This window comes from Oryzias melastigma, linkage group LG10 (genome assembly GCF_002922805.2).
Source record: "Oryzias melastigma strain HK-1 linkage group LG10, ASM292280v2, whole genome shotgun sequence".
Classification (NCBI taxonomy): Eukaryota; Metazoa; Chordata; class Actinopteri; order Beloniformes; family Adrianichthyidae; genus Oryzias; species Oryzias melastigma.
In genome coordinates this window covers 5109263-5129239 of record NC_050521.1, presented here as the reverse complement: position 1 = coordinate 5129239, position 19977 = coordinate 5109263, and the positions used below count along the sequence as shown (strand labels likewise).

At 38.8% G+C, this 19977-nt stretch overlaps 1 protein-coding gene across 2 annotated transcripts in view; it reads right to left on the bottom strand.

Annotated features, from left to right (window-relative positions):
• Positions 1-19977, bottom strand: part of elf1 (E74-like ETS transcription factor 1) — a 46979-nt gene that overhangs the window by 18824 nt on the left and 8178 nt on the right. Inside the window, exon 1 of one of the 2 annotated variants that reach the window (XM_024282979.2) lies at positions 12903-13633. The exons of the other annotated variant lie outside the window; for it this stretch is intronic. The gene's annotated coding sequence lies outside the window, so the exon portion shown is untranslated. Of the gene's footprint in view, positions 1-12902; positions 13634-19977 lie in introns of those variants that run through there. 2 annotated transcript variants of the gene reach the window in all.

The window sequence follows — 19977 nt, the reverse complement described above, 5'->3', positions numbered from 1 at the left end:
TTTTATGCCTAAAGCAGCTGCAAGTTCCAGCTGTGAGAGTGAAACAATGCAGTCAAATTTGTGGGTTCATGTGTGGCTCGGATCCCCTCAGATTAAACAGGTTTTGATCATACTTCACAGCTTTAGCTGTTCCTATGAAGTCTTTGTTTTAGTGTCCAAAGCAGAAGATCCCTAGTGACGTTCTACAGATGTTCCATTTTGTTTAACGAATTGAGCGGCTGCACAAAAAAGTAGTTAAATAATTTGTAATTGAGCCCTACTTACCAATGCTAAACTAAAGTTGGAGACAAAATTTAGCTAAAAATTGGATTTCTAACTGTTGTGAATCAGGAGCAGACAAAAAAAAATGCAGATGGGAAAAGAACATATTTGTGAAGTAGAAAAATCACTCCATTCTGATGCATTTACTTGTGGTTGAATAGATCTATGAATGTATTTGTTTTCCTCATCTGAGGTGGAATTTGACTCAAAACTGTACAGCTGGATAGCTCTGATATTGATCACTATTTTTGTTGCATCTTTTATGTTAGTCTGGAGTCGTAAGAGGCTGTAAGCTAGCAGGAGAGTGTGTAAACAGATGGGCGATGGGAAGTGGGGGCGGGTTAACTCCATGGCACTTCCCATGGAAGTTATGCCTACAATCCTGAGCGGAACTTCCAATGAACTACTGCTGCTCTCCAGAAACTATGTCCTAAAAAACTACAGATTTTTTAATCAAGGCTAAAAATGGCATAATCATAATAAAAAGACCACTTGGAATACTTTTAAAATAGATCAAAAGATGATCATAGAGGCCAAAAAGTATATTTAAATTTGACGTATCTTAAACATCCTATCAGCCGTGGCTGTGATGTATCACTGCAAATCAGTCGGGCAGTCTATCAGAATGTGTTGTTGAAACATTCTGACCAAAGCCGGGGGGATTCTTCCAGTCCTCCTCCAGCGGCTGTCACCGTCTAACATGTGCAGATCTGGAAGGAGTCAGACGCAAACACTGGTCTACTCCACCCCAACAGCATGGTGACTGCCAGTCGCAATAACAACCAATTAGAGTCAGGATTCATGAACAAATGGAGCATTCCCAGAAGGCCTTACTTCCCCCCGCTTTGGTCTCTTCAGCTGAGCTCATTGTTGACCATGAAAGGAGGTAATTTAAGCCAATTGAATGACTACGCAATGACTCACCCTGCATGTGGTAAGAGCAAACAGTGATATGCAAGAAAACGGAGCAGCGAATCAGCTCGGATAGCAAACGTGTACATTTGATTAAGGGAGACGGTTCAGTTCTAACGTTTGCATCACAACAATTAGAGATATTTTAAGCTACAGAGATGTCGTTAAAAACGTAGGCGATGGCAGAGGTATTCCAAAAACTTCAGACATTAAATATAACACAGATCTATCATGTTTTTTTTATTAAATAACTGAAATCACTAAACTGTCTTCGCTGACAACTCATTAAATATGACAAATATTTAGCCCTAAGGTTTTAGCTTCATAGTGAAACACTGAAAGGATGTCAGCACACGCATAAGCCGAGCGCCATCACATAAAAAGAAGATCCTGTCAGCATGCTGTTTTTGCAGGATCCTCTGGGTTCCTGTGGAGGAAATGACTCAGTGGCACGCGTTTTCAGCTCGTTACTGGAGCTCTGCGATAGCCCATGTGGGTGTCAAGGGATCCTGATCACTTCTGGACAGCATTTTACACTGACATAATTAAACTACCCAGCCATGTGTAACAACAGTGCTTATGGCAACCAAGCAGAATGATTAACCAACTAACAAATTAACAGTAGTGTTGATGAATTTTACCAAGAGAGGCAGAAAGAAGAATAAGACAACTCGACACAATGAGATGATAAATAAGGAGACAAAAATGGTTTTTCAGCACTTTGTCAGCAACTCTTGGTGTACATTTTGCTCGCCACCAGGTTTTGCACAACACACTGTTTCTCACCACATGTTTAAACTCAACTTTGCTGAGCGGAATTAAGGACAATCGTCACAGCAACCCAGGAGAACCGACAGTGCACCAAAATCGAGTCCAGGCTGTGGTTCAGTGTGCAGCCGCAGAGCATCAGCAACACAGGCGCACAAACAAGCTTCAAATTCTTTGTTTTTTGCCACGGCGCTCCAAAACATGGCAAATAGGCCAGTAGAGCTATTATCTTCTTTTTACGAGCAGGAGCTAAAGTGAGCATGGAGGTTTAAGCCGAATGAAGTGAAAAGATAGATTGTGGGCTTTGCTATGCCAGGGTCGACTGAAGACTGAGGGAAAAAAGTCACCTCGAACTCAAGCTTTCAGAAAGAGAACGGAATTTAATCTCATCTCCTGCAAACCTTGTTCTTTTCCACTCAGGCTTTGGGCCCTAGATGAAGGACTGCTGCCTCCATGTTAGCTTTATTGAACATCATTCGGTTCTCAAAGGTGAATAAAGGGATAGCTTTTAGCTTTAGCTAACTTTGGCTGTGTAATAACAGATGTGACAAGGAGTTCAGCTAGAACACATTTTTATTTTTATTTTATTTATTTAATCAAGTATTTTTATTGCAAATGCATATAGTCTATTTAAGTAAACAAGTTGTGTCTATATTTTCTCCCTACTTCCCAATTAATACAAACAATATGTTGCGGGACTATCTATTGTCCTGAATTTTATGAGTAATTTAGACACCATGCTAACTGTATATTTTTTTAAACGCCAAATATAACATCACAGATTTCTCAAAATAAAAACCTAATAAATAAGAACATTTTACAAAGATCATTTTATGAATTCACTGTGCTTTGAAGATGAAAACTTGGATGATTTTACTTATTTCATGGTCTACACTCATCAATCTAGTGACCATCGATGAACACCGGTTATTTGCAAAGACTTCTGGGAAATTGACTGGATTCAAACAGCTCAACAAAATGGTTAATGCACTATATAGTGCACAATGTAGTGAGTAGTGAAGGAATTTGGACACAACTTTTGTGCTTCATTCCATACTTACTTACTTTTACGCAAGTCTTATCAAAAAGTAGTACACCTGAAGTTTATTTGAGTAACGTATAGGAGCTCAGACCCATTTTTCCTTAAAATGAAAATTATTTTAGATATACCACACACCAGCAGACCATACAACACTGATGGTTTTCTGTTGCACCGATGTCACCATGGGTTCTTATATGTCGACTATAGACCAGGGGGGTCAGATTCAATCACACAGGGGGCCAAAATCCAAAACACACTTTAGGTCGTGGGCGGAACAGGATAAACATTTATTGATGACACTAAAACTAAATTTTTAAAACTTTAAAAAAGTAACTTTTTAACATTACTATGAATAAAAACAGGCAGGAATATGATTCCAGAATAAATCAACTTAAACTATATTAATTAGTTAATCATACAATTTAGAAAAAAATCACAAGATAACTTCAAGCCATTAATAACAATAAAATAAAATAATCTGGAGGGCCGGGATTGACTTTGACACATGTGCTATAGATCAAGTAGGAAGTTTACTAACTGAATACATCCTCAAAATAAATTGTAATATTTTAAGTTTTAACATACTGCCTCACATTTTGTATTGACTGCTTAGTACACTTAGTATATACTGTAGTTCAAATAATAAAACCCTGTTTTGCTAAAAGTCCTATTTACAATGTTTTGAGAAAAAAGCTTCAGAAAAAGCAGAAGTCTGTTTTGAAGCTAGAGTTTTAAAAGAGTAAAAAAAAAGAATAATAATAATAAATAAAATAATAAAAATAAGAATAAATAAAAAAAAGAAGCACCCACAAAGTGACCTGTGAATTCTGCATTGACAGGAACAGCATCAGCAAGCAGAGGGTTTCTGCTGCTTCCTGTCTGTTAAACCACACTCAAGAAAAATTCTTCTTCTGTGCAAGAGCGGAAAGTTCTCAACTCCCCCTCCTTCCCTCTCAAACATGCTACTCTCATAGACATGTATTTTCTGCTCAGGTAGCACTTCCTGCATGAATCATACAAATACTTCAGTGTGACATAAAACATAGAAATGTATGGATATTTTTTATTTCATATTCTACAATTAAACCTAGAGCACTGACTGAACAATGGAATGGCCTTGGTTGCATAAAATCGCACAAAATAAGAGTCAAATTATTGCAAGTTTGCTGCACTCGGGTACTTTGCAGACGGTGGTGTTGTTCCAAAGGATCACAGAGGCTCTCTGAAGCCACACCTGCCATTTAAAGATATCTCCTACCCCACAGTGCTGACACAAGGAGAGCAGAGGCAGACAGCACGGCCCCCTCCACCCCTCCACACACACAAGCATCCTCACTGTGAGTCAGTTTCAGCCTAATTCTTAGAAGAAACAACAAAGTTCCTGTTACTTTCCTGTTACTTTGCTTTCATGTCCGTTGTGTTTAGCACGCAAATGCCTTTTCATCTGGAAAAAAGAAGAACTTTCAGTCTCTGACTCCAATCATTTATTTAAAAAAAACTATAAAATCAAGTGATTTTAGGATTACAATACTTAAACTCCATCGCTGTTGCTCACTTTAACCATTCGTTTCTATGTGGTAACAGGCCACACGCCGCAGATAGGAAGACACTTTTGAAAAAGGACAGGAAATTGCAGCAAAGTGACAATTGCGCCTTAAAATTGCAAATTTGAGCACGCTTTGTTTCACTCTCTGCAGCTCTGAAACTGTCATTGATTCCCCTGTATGACTGAATAAAACAGTTTATCTATGTAAAATGAAAAAAACGTCATCCCCTTAGAATCATCGCTTTAGGGCATCAGCAGTCATGTTAAACGTGTGTCAGAAGCCTGATCTTCCAGCTAAGACAATCACTAAGAAGTCACGTGGAGCTTTAATGTGTGAAGGCTGTAATATAGGAAGTGAATGTGAAACTTGCAGTAGAAAAACTGGCTTTCAACGATCTGAATAGAATCTAAATTGAGCCTCTACACTGCAGACACTAAATGTAAAGAAAAGGTAAAAGACCTTGCTTCAAGAAACAATTCATTATTTTCTATCCTGCAAGAAAATAATCGAATCAAGAAAGTTTTCCGATAGCAAAATAATCTAAGAAATCACGTCCAAATTCTTAATAGTGGTATTCTTTTTTTTTCTTATTTAAAGAAAAGTTTTGCATTTTTAACTAATTTCCAAGGCTCCTCTTTTTGTAGTGTCAACTGATCTAAAATGGCTATATGACAGTGACAAAACCTTTAAAAATTAGCACAAAAAGGCTAAAAATATAGATTTTATATGCATATATGGAAATATTACAAGTAAAAAGAAATAATATTGTGTCATAATTTGATTTCTTGAGGCTCCTGCCATTGCTATTATAGTTTGCATAACTTTCAAATGTTATTTAATAAATAGTATACGAGTACACATGAAAAAGTGGATATTTTAGTTGAATATGTGAAGCTAAAACATATTTCAAACAAAATCAGTATGACAGTAAATTATTGTTTTGATGTGATCTTCTCTAAATGTGCCAACAGCTGTGTGCACCCCTTTCTGTGTTACTACTGCCCACAATTTCTGATGTCATTTTAAGTAAAAATAAATAAAAAAGTAAAACATACAGTTCCGAAATGCTTCTTTCTCACTCTACTTCTGCTATGAGTGATGTGAAGAACATTTGAATGCATGAAACAAGAAAATAATAATATAGAAAAAACCCAAATGGTTAAAATTATAAGCATAAATTCAATCCTAAAGGTGTTTTTTTCTTTTAAACAGCAACAACTGACCCAGTTATTGACGTGCCCAAAGTCTGACGTGTACATTCATACCACTACTGACATGTCACAGCAGAAGAGCATGCTGCAGGAGAACATAATACCTAGAAAAAGACCTGCAGCAGAAACCTAAATAAAACAAAGTTAAGGATGACTGCAGCCCGTCTTTTCTGAACTTTTAACAACATAGACAATATTGTTCAAATACCTTCCATTGAACTATAAAATAAAAAAAACTATCTCACAAGAGTGTGTTATCTCAAAAGCATAAAAAGTTCATCTTCTGCATGAATGTTGCCAAAATGCTTTGAGCACTACCTTGAAGCAACACTGAGGGGGACGTGCTCAGATGGAGCTCAGAAATCTCTGGGCTCTCTGGGTTGAGTCAAGGTGGAAGAGGGGGGCCCGGCTGCTGCAGAGGAGGCCGCATACCAAACAGGTCTGAACACACGCAGCACTCGCAGCAATGTGTGGCGAGACTTTCAAGATGGAACACAGACACAGATTCTCTGTCAAGTTCCTTTTGCTTTACAAACTCTGACAGTTGGAAGTCTGACTTCCCCTTTTTTTTTCTATCTTCAAACTCTTTCTCCCATTTTCTATTTTAATATCGTATTTGATTGTATGAGGCGCAAAAAGGGTCACCAGACAGCTAAATCAGCCGACCAGCAGAGCCTCCATCGTTTCTCAAATTAAAGCAAGCTGAGACACGTTACAACTTTTAGTTTAAAGATGTATTTTGTGACCTCATGTCAGAGCCAGAATAGATGTTGGCCATCTTGAAGTGTTTTTATATCAAACTATTTGCTACTTCTGCTTTATTTAGTCCACAGATAGGGAAGTGTTATCAGTAAACTGCTTTTAGAAAAAAAAATGTTGCTCAAGCAACTTTCAGAAATGACACTTACAGCTTACTAAATGTTTTTTATATGATTCATGTGCCAAAAAAAGAAAAAACTAAAGCAGCACCCAATGTTGCATTTTTCTGAAGACTCCTCTGATCACATTGCTGTTAAACAGGTAATAACAGATAAATCTGCTCTTCTCACCTGATCCTTCATAAATCCTTACAGATAGGACTCTTCACACTCAGGTGGCTTAGCCTTTTTAAGACAGCTTATCTTTGCACAATTGGATACTGGATCGGTGTGGTGTAAGGTGTCACTAGCCAGTGTTTCCACCTAATTCCTGATGCCGGTCAACTCGTGCCTGCTACTATCAACCAGAGAGCAAAGTGAGGGGACACTATAAAGTCAAACTCTGATGTAAAATGTGTTTTTTGCAGCTTCTTGTTATATTTCTCTGATGATGGAGGACATATATAAACAAAATTAAGGTTAAAATTGCATTTTTAAAAAAATATTTTTTCATTCAAATCTTTGTGAATCAGAAGCAGACAACTGGTACTCTGTGCCAACACTCCCACCCACATCTCAGAGGTGACCTCCGGCTGCTGTGCACTAACAATGTCGCAGAAATAGGCAGGGTTTTGGATTTTGGAAAAAAAAACCCCAACATAATAATAATTTAAGAACCACTGGGAATACTTTTAAAATAGATCCAAAAATGATTGACATGGGTCTTTAAAAAAATCACAGAGAGCATTCTACATTTCTCACTAACATTGACAAAGGTTGTCAGATCACCTGTTCGGAGAAGTACTGAAGGTCTGTGCAGGAAGCAGAAGGACAGCCTGTCCAGGTAGGTCAATATTTGAGAAAGCTTTATGAAATACACATGCTTATGACAGTCAGCAGATGAGGAAGTCACAACCCTCATGGTGGAGACGAGCATATGTTCACTGGCAGAAACTGACATTTCTGTCAAATAAAACGTTTTAACATGATTTGTTTTCCAACCATAACAAATAAGTGCATAAAAAGTATGAAATTTGTATTAAACTTGTGTTCTGGAGTGTAAATATGTAATAATTAGATTAAACTTTTGTGTCAACGTGACCGAATGAGGAAAAGCTGGAAATCAGACTCTCGGGGTGGTAGCTGTCCTGATGAGAATCACAATCCAATAACGCAAAGGTAAACAAGGAGCGGCCGTTGCTATGGCGCAGCGACACACAGGGGGAGAGGGCCTGCAAAGTGGGCTGTGTGATGTGAGCCGGGTCGCCGACGACCACTGCTGAGCGCGGCCCGCCGTGCTTCTACCTGTTCTCTAACCTGACATGCTGCGACCAGATGGAGCCTGGCTAAGCTGCACAAGCTGTTCAGTGTTTTTTTTATGGAGCATCTCAAAACACGGCCTTTTTAAACCAGCTGTTTCACGAGAAACGAGGTGTTGCATGCATTCGCCAGAAAACACAGACTGCCTCATGTTTTTATTTAAAGCATGGATGACAAAAAAAGGAGATCTGGAGATTTGATGTACATGAAGCTATCGCTGATGAGCACAAACACAGCTGGAGACGTTATGCTTCTTTGTGAACCTGACAGAAAAGAGAAAGAGAATACACACAAGACAATTAAGAAGGAAAATTACTATTTGAGGACCACTTGAGGCTAAATTAAAAGCCTGGGGGTCTTACTATCCTTTCTGCTATCATGGGTCTAACATGAAAATGTGATGTAATAAGAAAACTATGACATTTCAATGAAATAGAAGTAGAGATTATTTCAGGGACTCATTCCAAAATAAAACAGCACATAAATAATCTAAATTAAATGGCTTGAAACATTGTAACTCCAAAGTTTAGTAAGTTACATAAGTTCTAAAGACAAATGCTTGATACTTGCAAAGATTTAAAACTTTGTTTTCAAGACATTCAAGATGTTTCCAGATTGCTTTAGTGTATCTTTGCTCAAAACATTTCTAAGTTTTTTTCTAAATCAGCACAATGGAGAATGTTTAGTCTCATTAAGATCTAGGATCTAGAAATAAGAAAATTATAAAAATTAGTCAAAACCATTTATGCTCTATACTCTTGACAATAAAAAAACTTGATTTACTACTAAAAAAACCAAAATATTAGTCATGTTGGGTTTATTTTGAGGATGTTATTTTAACCTTTAAAAAAGTTTGATTGACAATCATTGTCATTATTTTAAGATAAACATTTAGAGTTATGTTCAAAAAGGAAGTGCTAGTTTTAGATTGATTTTTTTTAAGAACTCATCAAAATGGGCCACCTTGCACTAATATTACCATTTTGTTCACATATTGTTCTAAAGTGAGGAAATTACGCTTAATACACTAGTTTTTTGTGACTGTAATCAAAATGAACTACAATTAGGTTCATAAAAACTAAAATTATACAAATCATTTGGCTAAAACTATTAAAAAAAACATTTATTTGTGGGCTCTATGAGATTTAATTTGAAATAATTCAATCTAGCAGCTTTTTTTAAGCTTATTCCCCCTTTTTGAATGCTTGTGTAGAACTCCTTATTCTAGATTTTAGTGTCATATTATAACATTTCTTGTTAAATAAAAAGTACTCACTTCTTGGAAAAATCATTTTACTACTTTTTAGGTGTTTTAATGTTCTTTTCTTGTTTTTAAGCCACCTCTTTTTGCAACAGACACTAGTCCAGCTGGATGTGTGGAGCCAAAACTTCCGGAAACAATGCAGGAAACTTCATCCCGTTATCATGCTTCACACTTTTTTATCCTTTTTTCCTAATAATTATACATATTTCAAAAATGAAGGCCACTTTTCCTGAAAGTGTAACGTGACAGAACACTTTTCACAGAGCTACAATCACAAAAGACCAATGTGTTGGATTTCTCTGTTTACGCTGCAAACTGCCACAAATGAGCAGGACTTCTAAAACAAAGAGTCACGATGGAAATTTTCATGCCATGGTTGCAGCTTTTATTTTGACATGAACCTGTCTGGAGCATGGCTCCGCCCACACAGATGCCAGTGAGAAATGAGTCTTTACCAAGTTAGATGATTTCCACGTCACACTTTGGAAAGCACTCAGGGTATCATCAGATGAAAGATCGACAAACTGTTGAAGGTAGATAATGTCCCAAGACTTTTAGGTAGCATCAACTTTTAAAGGATTCAGTCAGTGAAAAAGAATAGGTTATTTTAAAAATGTAAGCCAGTAAAAACAACAACAAAGCCCTGCTTCACTTCTGCTACAGAGATGGCAGCTAAAAGTTCAATTTTTAGTGCACATTTTCTTCAGAACTGGACCTAAAATAGTATTTTATAAATTACTTTGTAGCACTAACTCATCGACACAGCAAGTTACTGCAGTAAGTAGGTAGAGACAAGATCTCTGACCATCTTTAAACATTACGTAGCCTGGAAAGTTAAAAAAAAAAATAAAAAAAAAATGTCCAGATATGCCACACTGTTTTCATTTCCCACTCCGGTTGACATCACAACCTTTTAATCTTTTACCTATTTCTGCCAGGTGGGCGTTATCATGCGACTGCCCTCTCCTCCTGAGATTGCTTACTAACACCAATGGCTGGTAGGTGAGATTTGACCCACTTTTTAATTGATTTATGCCAGAAAAATAAAAAAAGTGTTCATCCAAATATGAGGAAATCTTTTTCCTCATATTTTGGAATGAAAAAAAAACATCATATCTGATGTTCACACATCTAGTTCTTTACCTCAGAAAACAGCCAGCCAGCCCCAGCATGCTCCGACTGCTGCAACATGTTGCTCAACAGTCTTAACCTAACATATAGGGATGGGTTTTCTGTGTTCCTGCTACATCCAAACACAAATATACGCCGGGCCTCCAGAACAGGAACGTCTGCCTGGCTCACTGGCACAGTGGCCGTAAAGGCACCGAAGAAAGTCACACATTAACTTTCCCCACCCAGATTTTCCCAGCTCAGACTCAAGAGATCAAACTTCCCGTCACAAGTTCTCCAACGTTCAGCTCTCAGCTCACATGGAAACAAATTTATTCTTTTAAATAGGACATCATGGATACATGTTCCAAATTAAAAAAAATAACAAAGTATTGTTTGATTTCTCAGATTTTCCAGCCAAACTTTGTGAAATTCGGTTAGAGTGGGGAAAACATAACAAGTGCACCAAGTTTCACTATGAGTCAGCCAGTTTTCCAACCACTGTCTCGACAACCAGTTCAGTTTAAGCGACAGAAAGGACGGTCACATGACAGCTGGGACACCTGAGATCATGAAGAGAAACACGCAGCGAGCTTTGATCACAGCATCCATGCAGCCAACAGCCACGAAGGTAAAGGAATAATCAATATGTTTGGAAAAGTACACAAAGCTGACTTTGGTTTGTGTCTATCATGTCTAAAATAGAAAAAAATATTTGTAGCAGAACGTACGCATATTTCTCTGCGGTTTTACTGATCCTGGTATGCAGGAATTGCTGCAATAAAGTAAATCCCACCTCCTGCTGTTGTCATCCTCCGCTCGTCTCGCAATACTTCTGTCACAATGCTAAAGCCTTGTGATGTAATTACAGGCCAAGGCTTGTTGAATTCAAATTGGAAAAAAGGGACCAAATGGAGCCCCCCCTCCTCCTGTTTTTAACACCTTTTTTTCTAAAGGAAACAGACACAGAGTCTCAATGCAGCAGAGTCGCTTCATACAGTGAGGGACGAGGGCCTCATTTACAATACAAATAAGGGTGGGCACAGAGGACAAATTCAGAGTAAATGCAAACTTGTACCTCCTTAACAACAGGGCCATTCACTCTGTCCCTCGTGGGATTATTGTGTAGCTTCAAACATTGTAAAAAAAAAAAAAAAATACTTCAATTTCTTCAACCCAACTATTGGGTTATTTGTGTTGGGGTGGAGTTTTGGGGGGATATAGTAGTTTCATTTTAACCCAATTTATGTATTTATTTCTGAGTAAAATAACCCCCAAAAAAGTTAGTCACCTAGAATTGGAGGTTAACTATAGAGTGTATCCATTTTACTGGATTTTTTGAGCATTTAAAAAGAAAATATGTGTTCAATGACGCTGTTGTAATCTGGATTCCCAGTGCAATGCCAGACATTACACCACCAGCATCATTTCTGAATGCCATTCTGATAAAACAATCAACTTCTATTTCATGTAATTACATTAAAATAATTCTGACTTTAATCCGGTGAAAAATGTCAGTGCTGGCTCCAGGACAGAGCAGCAGTAATGCAAGTTGGAGGGTGGAAGAAGTTTAAAATCAGACTGTAGGCGCGATTCTTCAGTAATGCAGCACGAGAACAGAGGCTTTTGTGGTTCACAAAGTGCAAGCGTAAATTTCTGGTGAAACAGGAAGCAAGCTTTTATCTTTGCAGCACTGAGAAGCATTTAGAGACAGACAATCCACAAAAAGTGGCTGAATAACTAATATAAAAGTCAATCTAGTGAGGTGTGTTTATTCCAGTACAAAGAGGCAGGAAGCTACAGTGAATCTTTTCCCGTGAACAGAAATGGCACCCTTCTGGGCATCAGCTTTACAAGATGAGCGACATTCTGTTGTGGTGAGTATCTGATGTACAAAGCAGTGCATAAATGACAGCACAGTGGCTCAGAGGTGCAACAACACTGCAAAAAAAATTGTTTTTTTTGCTACAAATAATAAAAAAATCACATTTTTTAAAAGCAACAATATGACATTTAGGAGAAAATCAATATGGTGGATAACACACCACGAAAAAACACATGTGGGTTTGGTCCACAGACTTGCTAAACTCTGTTCCCGCCCTTGCTCCAACACACCTTATAAGGCAACAATTTTGAAAAACGAAATGCAAGAAACAAGACGCATCAGTCGAGAATTATTCCAGTTTGTTCTGAGGGATAAACTTTTCCCATGGGGTTGAAAAGTTTTCAAGCAGGTTTGAAGACAGGGATGGGCACAAGCTTAACTGTTGTGGTGTGATCTGATGGAGAAACTTTTCAGAACTCAAGAAATCATGGAGGAATCCATACTGAGATGAATGTTTACATTTCTTTACAAAGCATTCATTTTTACAAAGAGGTATGCGATAAAAATGCTGTAAAGTCCAATGGGCACATTGTGTACAGCTTCCCCTTTTCTGCCTGTCAACTCCCAAACAGCTCTCAGACATACATCTTAACTATGACTTATGAATACTGTCATTTGGCAAAGAAAATTCAAAGCTATTTAAAGATAGCACCTCACTTCTACCATCTTTTTTGATAGTAAATCAAGTAAAAAGTTAGGATTTTGGAGAACTTTTCATCACTGACCTCAAAGGCACAGAGTTTGGGTGATAAGATCCATTATAGCGACCGAACAAGTGTCGATCTCAGCAAGCAGACAGAGGCGACAAAAGGTGAAACGGGGGAATAATCCGAGATGTGTTGAGATGACGAGAACTGCCTGTTAGAGACGTGGAATGGCCAAACCCACACCTGCGTCTGTCAATGACAAAACAAAACTGAAGAGAGGAAGAAAAAAAATGGGGGGGTGGAGGGAAAAAAAAAGAAAGACAATGCGATGGTTACTGCTTGAAACAGAAAAAGGAGAAGTGTAGTGAAGCAACTAGTCCTCTCCCTATGAGTCACGCAACACTGTCGCCATTGGTAGAGGAGGCCCGAGGCAGAGTGACTGCACCTGGCCAATCAGCGGCGAGTATGCAAATCCTTTCAGGTGAGTTGTGCTGGCTGAAGGGATGGGATGGGACTGAGTGGGGGAGGGGAGACGAGAGAGAGCAAACAAGAAGGCCACACCTAGAACAGCCTGAAAGACGCTCAACGGGTTTCGCCTGCAGAGGCAGAGGAGTGCTGGAGGTGGAGGTAAACAGTCGGGCAGGTATGCACTCACTGTAGACTTTGACCATAAAATATGGGCCAGGCATGGTGATTAAAATCTGTATGGCAGCTCAGTGGTAAAGTTCACCTCTTACCGCATCCCATGATCCACCCTGACAATGACTGGTGTCTATTAGTAAAAAATCACCTTGAGAAAAGTTGCAGAAAGTATTGTTTCTTTTAAATGATGCACGAATGTCTAAAACATGACACTTAAAGGTGTCACATGAGATAAGAGAGTGCAAAACATGCTTGTTTTTATAAGTGCAACTTGTACAGAGCATGCTGCTAGAGCTGGGATGTAAAAATAATCTTTTTTTGAAATGACATTTCAGCAACAGGAAGTGGTGGTCTGCGGTGAGTGTCGAGCGTTCTGTCGTCACACGGTCTGCACACCAACTTTGACACGTCTGACAGAATGAACCCGGCTATTACAATTAACAGAGAATGCAATCTAGACCAAGATTTTCTCATTTCAAGCTTATAAATAAGCAATAAACTGAATATTATAAGTGAAATAATACCAATGTATCAAGGATCTATTTTGTCTTGGACTTTGATAAGTCTGCCTTTACAGCACCTGGCTTCATTACATCACATTCCTGCTGACCTCCTTTCAGGAAACTTCAGCTGAACTTGATGCAGATGTTAGTCTCAGACCTGCTTTGGAATCTTGTCCACATCCTAAAAGCCGAGTGAAGAAACTTTTGTAGTCATCTGTGATGAATCTGAAAGCTTAGTGGACCGCTTTTAATGCAGAAAAGCTTATTAGCACACAAAAACTTGATTGCTGGAAGCAGTTTCCTATGAACTCAGATCAACTGTACCTTTATTTAGGCCTGGACTTTTACACTGAGTCATATTAATAAAAATGGCCCTATCTTGACTTCGTTTTTGTCAAAACCTCCTAATTATTTGGTCAAGTTTACTTCATTTTTTAGTGTCAACCAACTAGACAGACAATTTCAAAAAAAAAAAAAAAAGCATAACAGATTTGCAAAAGGAGTATCGATTATAATTCATTATTATTCCATAAATTTATGTTTTCCAAGTTACTTTAAAAAAAAATAATAAACACTGTTGTCAAAATAATGTCAGTAGAAATCTATAGTTTTAGAAATTAATAAAAAGAGGTCTTCAAAAAAGTTTCTTCAGCATTCTTTTAAAATCACCTGTTCTCCAATCGCCTGTGTTTCTGTACACATACAGTACATGGCTTGAATTGAACTGTAAAACCAATTAAAATACAAAGAGAAGTCATCAGGGTCACGACCTGCAGCAGCTTTATGGAACAATGCAATAGTGAATTTCTTCAACAAATGTGAAAGCAAATAAAAGAAATCCTGACGTTGTCTCTAAAGCTGCGGACGCCGGTCCTTGAACGCACACGCGTGTTCACACTGGACAAGCAGGAAGAGCCTTTTTCCTCCTTCTTTTGCTACTGTTTACTAGCACATTTCCACCACCTACAGTTGGAAGAGGTTTGGTGCAAAACGTCAAAGCGGTGCAAATCTCACAAATGTTGCTCCAGGCTTTTACTTTCACAGCTCTATTCCGATAAATGAAAAACCTGGTGTCATATAATTCCAGATCATGATCAATGATCATCATCCAATTTCAAACTGTTGGCACTTCCGTGAATTATAAGGGATGCCATCCACAAGTCACTGCCAAATCCGAGTCCATGATTAGTCAAATTTCAACTGAGTTTAACTTTTAACTTGCATTCAATGGCTACGTGTGAATGCAACAGGGAAGCCAGAGAGTGTAAAAACTGTTTTAAAAAGTATTTTTGCTGGTGTTTTCGGGCCATGAATTCAGTCTGCTATGAAATGCAGCATAAATGTCACATTTACAATGTGTCATATGCAAAAAAAAAAAAATTATCTTCTTTCTCTTCACTATTTGTAGCTCCAACAGAAGTTGGTGTGATAACATTGAATTGCTCTCACTTAGGTAAAACATGAAACTACAAACACAGAGCATCCTGTGGGGGGATATCCTACAGTGGTTGTGCATTAACTAGAAAAAAATGCCTTGATATGTGATCAGTGCAGAAGCATGTGACCCTGCAGACTATCTGATAGGACACGCCTTTCCTTTTGCAGAGTGAGCATGAAAAACGGGGTCACTTGTTACTCTCATGTGTCGGCTGTGAACAACAGAGACCAACAACAGGCAGAAGCACGCGTCGACGCTCATGTTTCAGCCAACATTTATTCATGTTTTCTCAGTGAGCGAAAGTCAAAACAACTTTGGAATAGTTTTCTTGTTTTTCACAATAAGGCTGGGCATTTAAAGTTTTCTTTTGTTGCTTTTTTTTTAGAATTTCACTTATTTGATGAGTTTTTATGGAGGGAAATATTGCTTTGACTTAAAAGACTTGAATACATTTTCACCAAATTGTTGAGTTCTCTGTGCTTTTAAGTGAAAATGAAATTTGCAAGACAGCAAAACACATCCTTGTATCTAGTCCTTTATCTACCTCCGATTGAGCGGATCGGATTCAGAAGCTGTTGACATCTTCCAATTTCAGTAGTTTGGTCAGACTGGGAACTTTCTCAGCACAAACTGTCCTGTAAGTGAAGCCGATTGATCATAGAAGTTATCAAATAATTGAGTGATAGTTCGTCAAGTGGATCTATATTTCTATGACATGTAAAAATGTGTTTTCAAAAAGACAACAACTCCTGTCCTACAGAGGAACTTTGTTACACGTAGAATAAATACATTGAGATCATGATTTGTTGTAGGCATTAAAAATATTGGTTTGGTAGGTAATCATTTTGGTTGTTACAACATTTTCGGTTACAAAAGACACCATCTTTTTTAAGATGTTTTGGATCGACTTCTGTGATCTTTTGATTAACTCATTTTTAGCCCAAATCAAAAAACCTGTGTTGTTTTCCAGGACATAGTTTCTGTAGAGCGGCAGTACTTCATTAGAAGTTCTCTTCTGAGTTGTGGCCAGGACTGTTGCCATGGCGTAACCGCACCCCCGTTCCCGTACTTGTTGCTGAAAACTTGGACCAGGGAGCTTGTGGCCTGCCCAGCGTATTTTCTTTTTTTCAGTCAGCGCATTCCATCTGCTCCTAATTCACAAAAATTTGAATAAAGAAATTCTCAGAAATGTACAGAAGGTCCCGCAGACCGGAGAGAGGGCTCAGTCAGTACTCCATCCACGGTCACGGAGTGGCGAGGTTTGGGCGGCACCCGCTTTAAAGCATGCAGCTGCCGGGGGTTATTATACACCTGGAGTCAATCGCAACGCAACACCACAGGGTAAATTCATCTGGCGGGTGTTCTACAAGTGGATCCCCCCCTGCCTCTATCAGAAGGACTCGGGCACCGGTGCGACAGCGGGCAGGCGGTCTTTCATACGCCCCATTTCCCAGTCCACCCACCTGACGGGGATTCAGCACTGATGGGCTCTTCCCTCTTCGCTACCTAGGAAATCCTGGTGAATTAATTTTTCTCTGCTTAGTAATCTAATTATCAGCAGGTCGTTAGGTCTGATCTGAGGTCTAACATACATACAAATACCACCGCCATCCTCCATAAAACGAAAAAGATCGGTGGTCCTGCCAGAAAACATGGAAATACTGTAAAATCTAATGCTGCCATTGACTTTGGATAGGCTACAATATCAGTCTAAAGGTTCACAATTGAGAGTAAACAAACTCAAATCTTGTTAAAATGTTTTCTAGAAGTTTTCCTTTATCAGCTGACAGCAATTATTTACTAGTGAAAAATCACATTCTTGTTTTTCCAGCTCTGCTTGTACAGTTGTAGCACAGCAGTAAACAGACATCAAACCCATTCCAATATGGCGTCCAACTTTGCGTATGCAACAAGCTAGCATGCCATCTCCAGCGATATACCTCATTGGCGGTGTCTGAATCGCAAAGAAATGGCCACTGAATTGACTTCAATACATTGAAGTCAGAAGTAAGCCATTTTCTGTGGGTGACGTCACACTCACTCGGTCCAGTTCTCTTATACAGTCAATGGTCAGCATGCGAAGACACTTCTGCAGGGGACAGCAACAGTTAGAGTTCCAACCTGTGAGGTTTAAATGTTTTTTGTAGTGAACAAAAAAAGAAAAAAAAAAAACATTTGCAAATTATCCAAGACAAAAAAAAGCCATGAAGGGGCCACGGTCACAATGTTTAACACAACAGACCTTGTTCAGCATAAGAAAAACCTCCACTATGCTGAGTATGCAGCAGTGATCAAGCAATTTTTAAAGTTTGATGAAGAAGTTTTGGGCCACAAAGCTACAATTGGTGCACCTCAAGAGAGAATATTTATGCCTACGAGGTTCACTGCTTTCATTTAGTGATGCACAATAATGAATGAGCACCACAAATGTATACCGCACAAACACTCAGACCACAAAAAAACTTCACCGTAACACGCAGAGCTGGGGACTCATAAAAGCTGACAAACATCCTGAAACAATCCTTGACAGCGTGAGATATGCGGCGTTTGGAGGACACTGAATTATTTCTGCAGTTCGGAGGTCACTGCGTTTGGAGCAGTGATGCTTTCAGCTGCGGCTGTCAGCTGTCAGCAAATGGGGCACAAGTGCACTTAGAAAAAAAAAAAAAAGAAATCCAGAATGAGATAAACAAAAGGACAGTGAGGCATTTTAATCAGCCCCACTGAGATATGAAAGGGGAAAAATGGTATAGAAGGAAAGAGTTTAAAATATTTGTCATGTGAGGATTATAGTGACAGGCTGAAGGCAGCCAAGGTCATCCAGTAATTATTTAGCATTCCAGCTTCTTGAGGTCAGACTTCTTGCCATAACAATTCTAGTTTGTCCAACACGCTGACAGCTCATGGTTCTGTGCATACCTTATCGTTCTTGGACGGTGACTGTGCTGGGCTGACCCAAGACTCCAGATGATAAACTATTACAGAGAGCAGGATGATGGAGGAACACGCCGACCAAAGGGTTCAGTGGGTTAATGGCTGCGACACATTCAGTCTTCAACGGAATGTGCATTGTCGCCTCTGAGCAAAGGATGCAAATCCCAAAGTAACAGGCTTGATGCAACGTTCACTACACCTTTGGCAACATGTGCTCAAGTGCATACTTTTAATACAAATTCTGTCAGGGATGGGTAATTCCAGGCCTCAAGGGCGCATACCTGCATGTTTTCCAACATATGCTGCTCTGAAATGTTCTAATTGGCTGGACACACCTGAACCAGGTAATCAGGACTGGATATCTGGAAATCATGTGGACACAGCGGCCCTCAAGGCCTGGAGTTGCCTATCCCTGGTCTATGGAAATGTGCGTAAATGCATGTTTCAGGTTTCCGTTTTCAAAATTTTCATGTTCATGCGTTGCTACACACATTTTTAAGTCATGTCGCCATTGAATGCAGTTAAAAATTAAACCAGTTGAAATGACAAATCAGGGACTCAGATTTGGTAGTGAGGTATGGGTAGCGTCCTTTTAAAAACATAGAAGTACCAATACTTTGAAAATTGATCATAAAAGAGAAATCAATAGTTGTACACCAAATTCTTCATGTAATGGAATAAAGCTGTGGAAAAAAGCAAGATTCACCACATTTCGCACCAAGCCTCTTCCAACTGTGAGAGCATGTGCTGGTACCAGGTAGCGACAGTCTGGTGTTAACACCGAATGCTGAAAGCACATGCCCGGTATAGACGTAGCATAAGGCAGAGTGCTTCTACATTAGAGTGCTGGAGTTTGTTTTCTGGGATATTCAGCTTCGTATGACAGGTTCCCTCAAGAGTGACCCAAATGAAGTATTTCCTGCCAAACAGAACCAAGACTGTAGGAAAACGCTAACGTCCAAACATTTGTGACCAAATTCCTTGCACTCTAGAGCATTCACTATTTTGTAAAGCTGTTCAAATCAAAAATTCCAATATTTAATGCTCTAGAAATTTCCCAGAAGTCTCTGCAAAAAAAAAAAAAAAAAAAAACAGTGTGTATCAATGCTTTCTAGATTGCAAAATATAGAACAAAATGATGGCGCTGGAACGATTGTGAAAAAAACATTCAAGATTTCATATTCAGTGGATTCAAAAATAGTTTTGTTCATATTTATTAGGATTTTAATTCCTGTAAATCCGTGACAACATATTTTCTGTTTAAAAGATATAAATGGTGGTGAGTGAGCTCGTTTTTTATTGCAACCTCTAGAATAGAAAAGGCAAAATCTGTTGTTTGTACAAAATTAGGCAATACATTCACAGAAATGGGCTGTAGTACAGGACTGCCCCACCCTGGTCTGCTAGATTGATCTCACTGCTTGTTTTCCAGGTATCTCTGTCCTACTTGCTGCTGATAACCTGCATCAGGTGTGTTCAGACAATCAGAGGCTCCAATCGCCACATTTTTCTTCAACTGCTGACACACAGGAGCCAAAGAAAACTCTCCTCACTGAGGTTCACACTACATTTAAAACGTTTTTATTAAGTTGCAGAGAAGCTTCAAAAGTTGCTCAAAAATCATCTTTAACCAAAT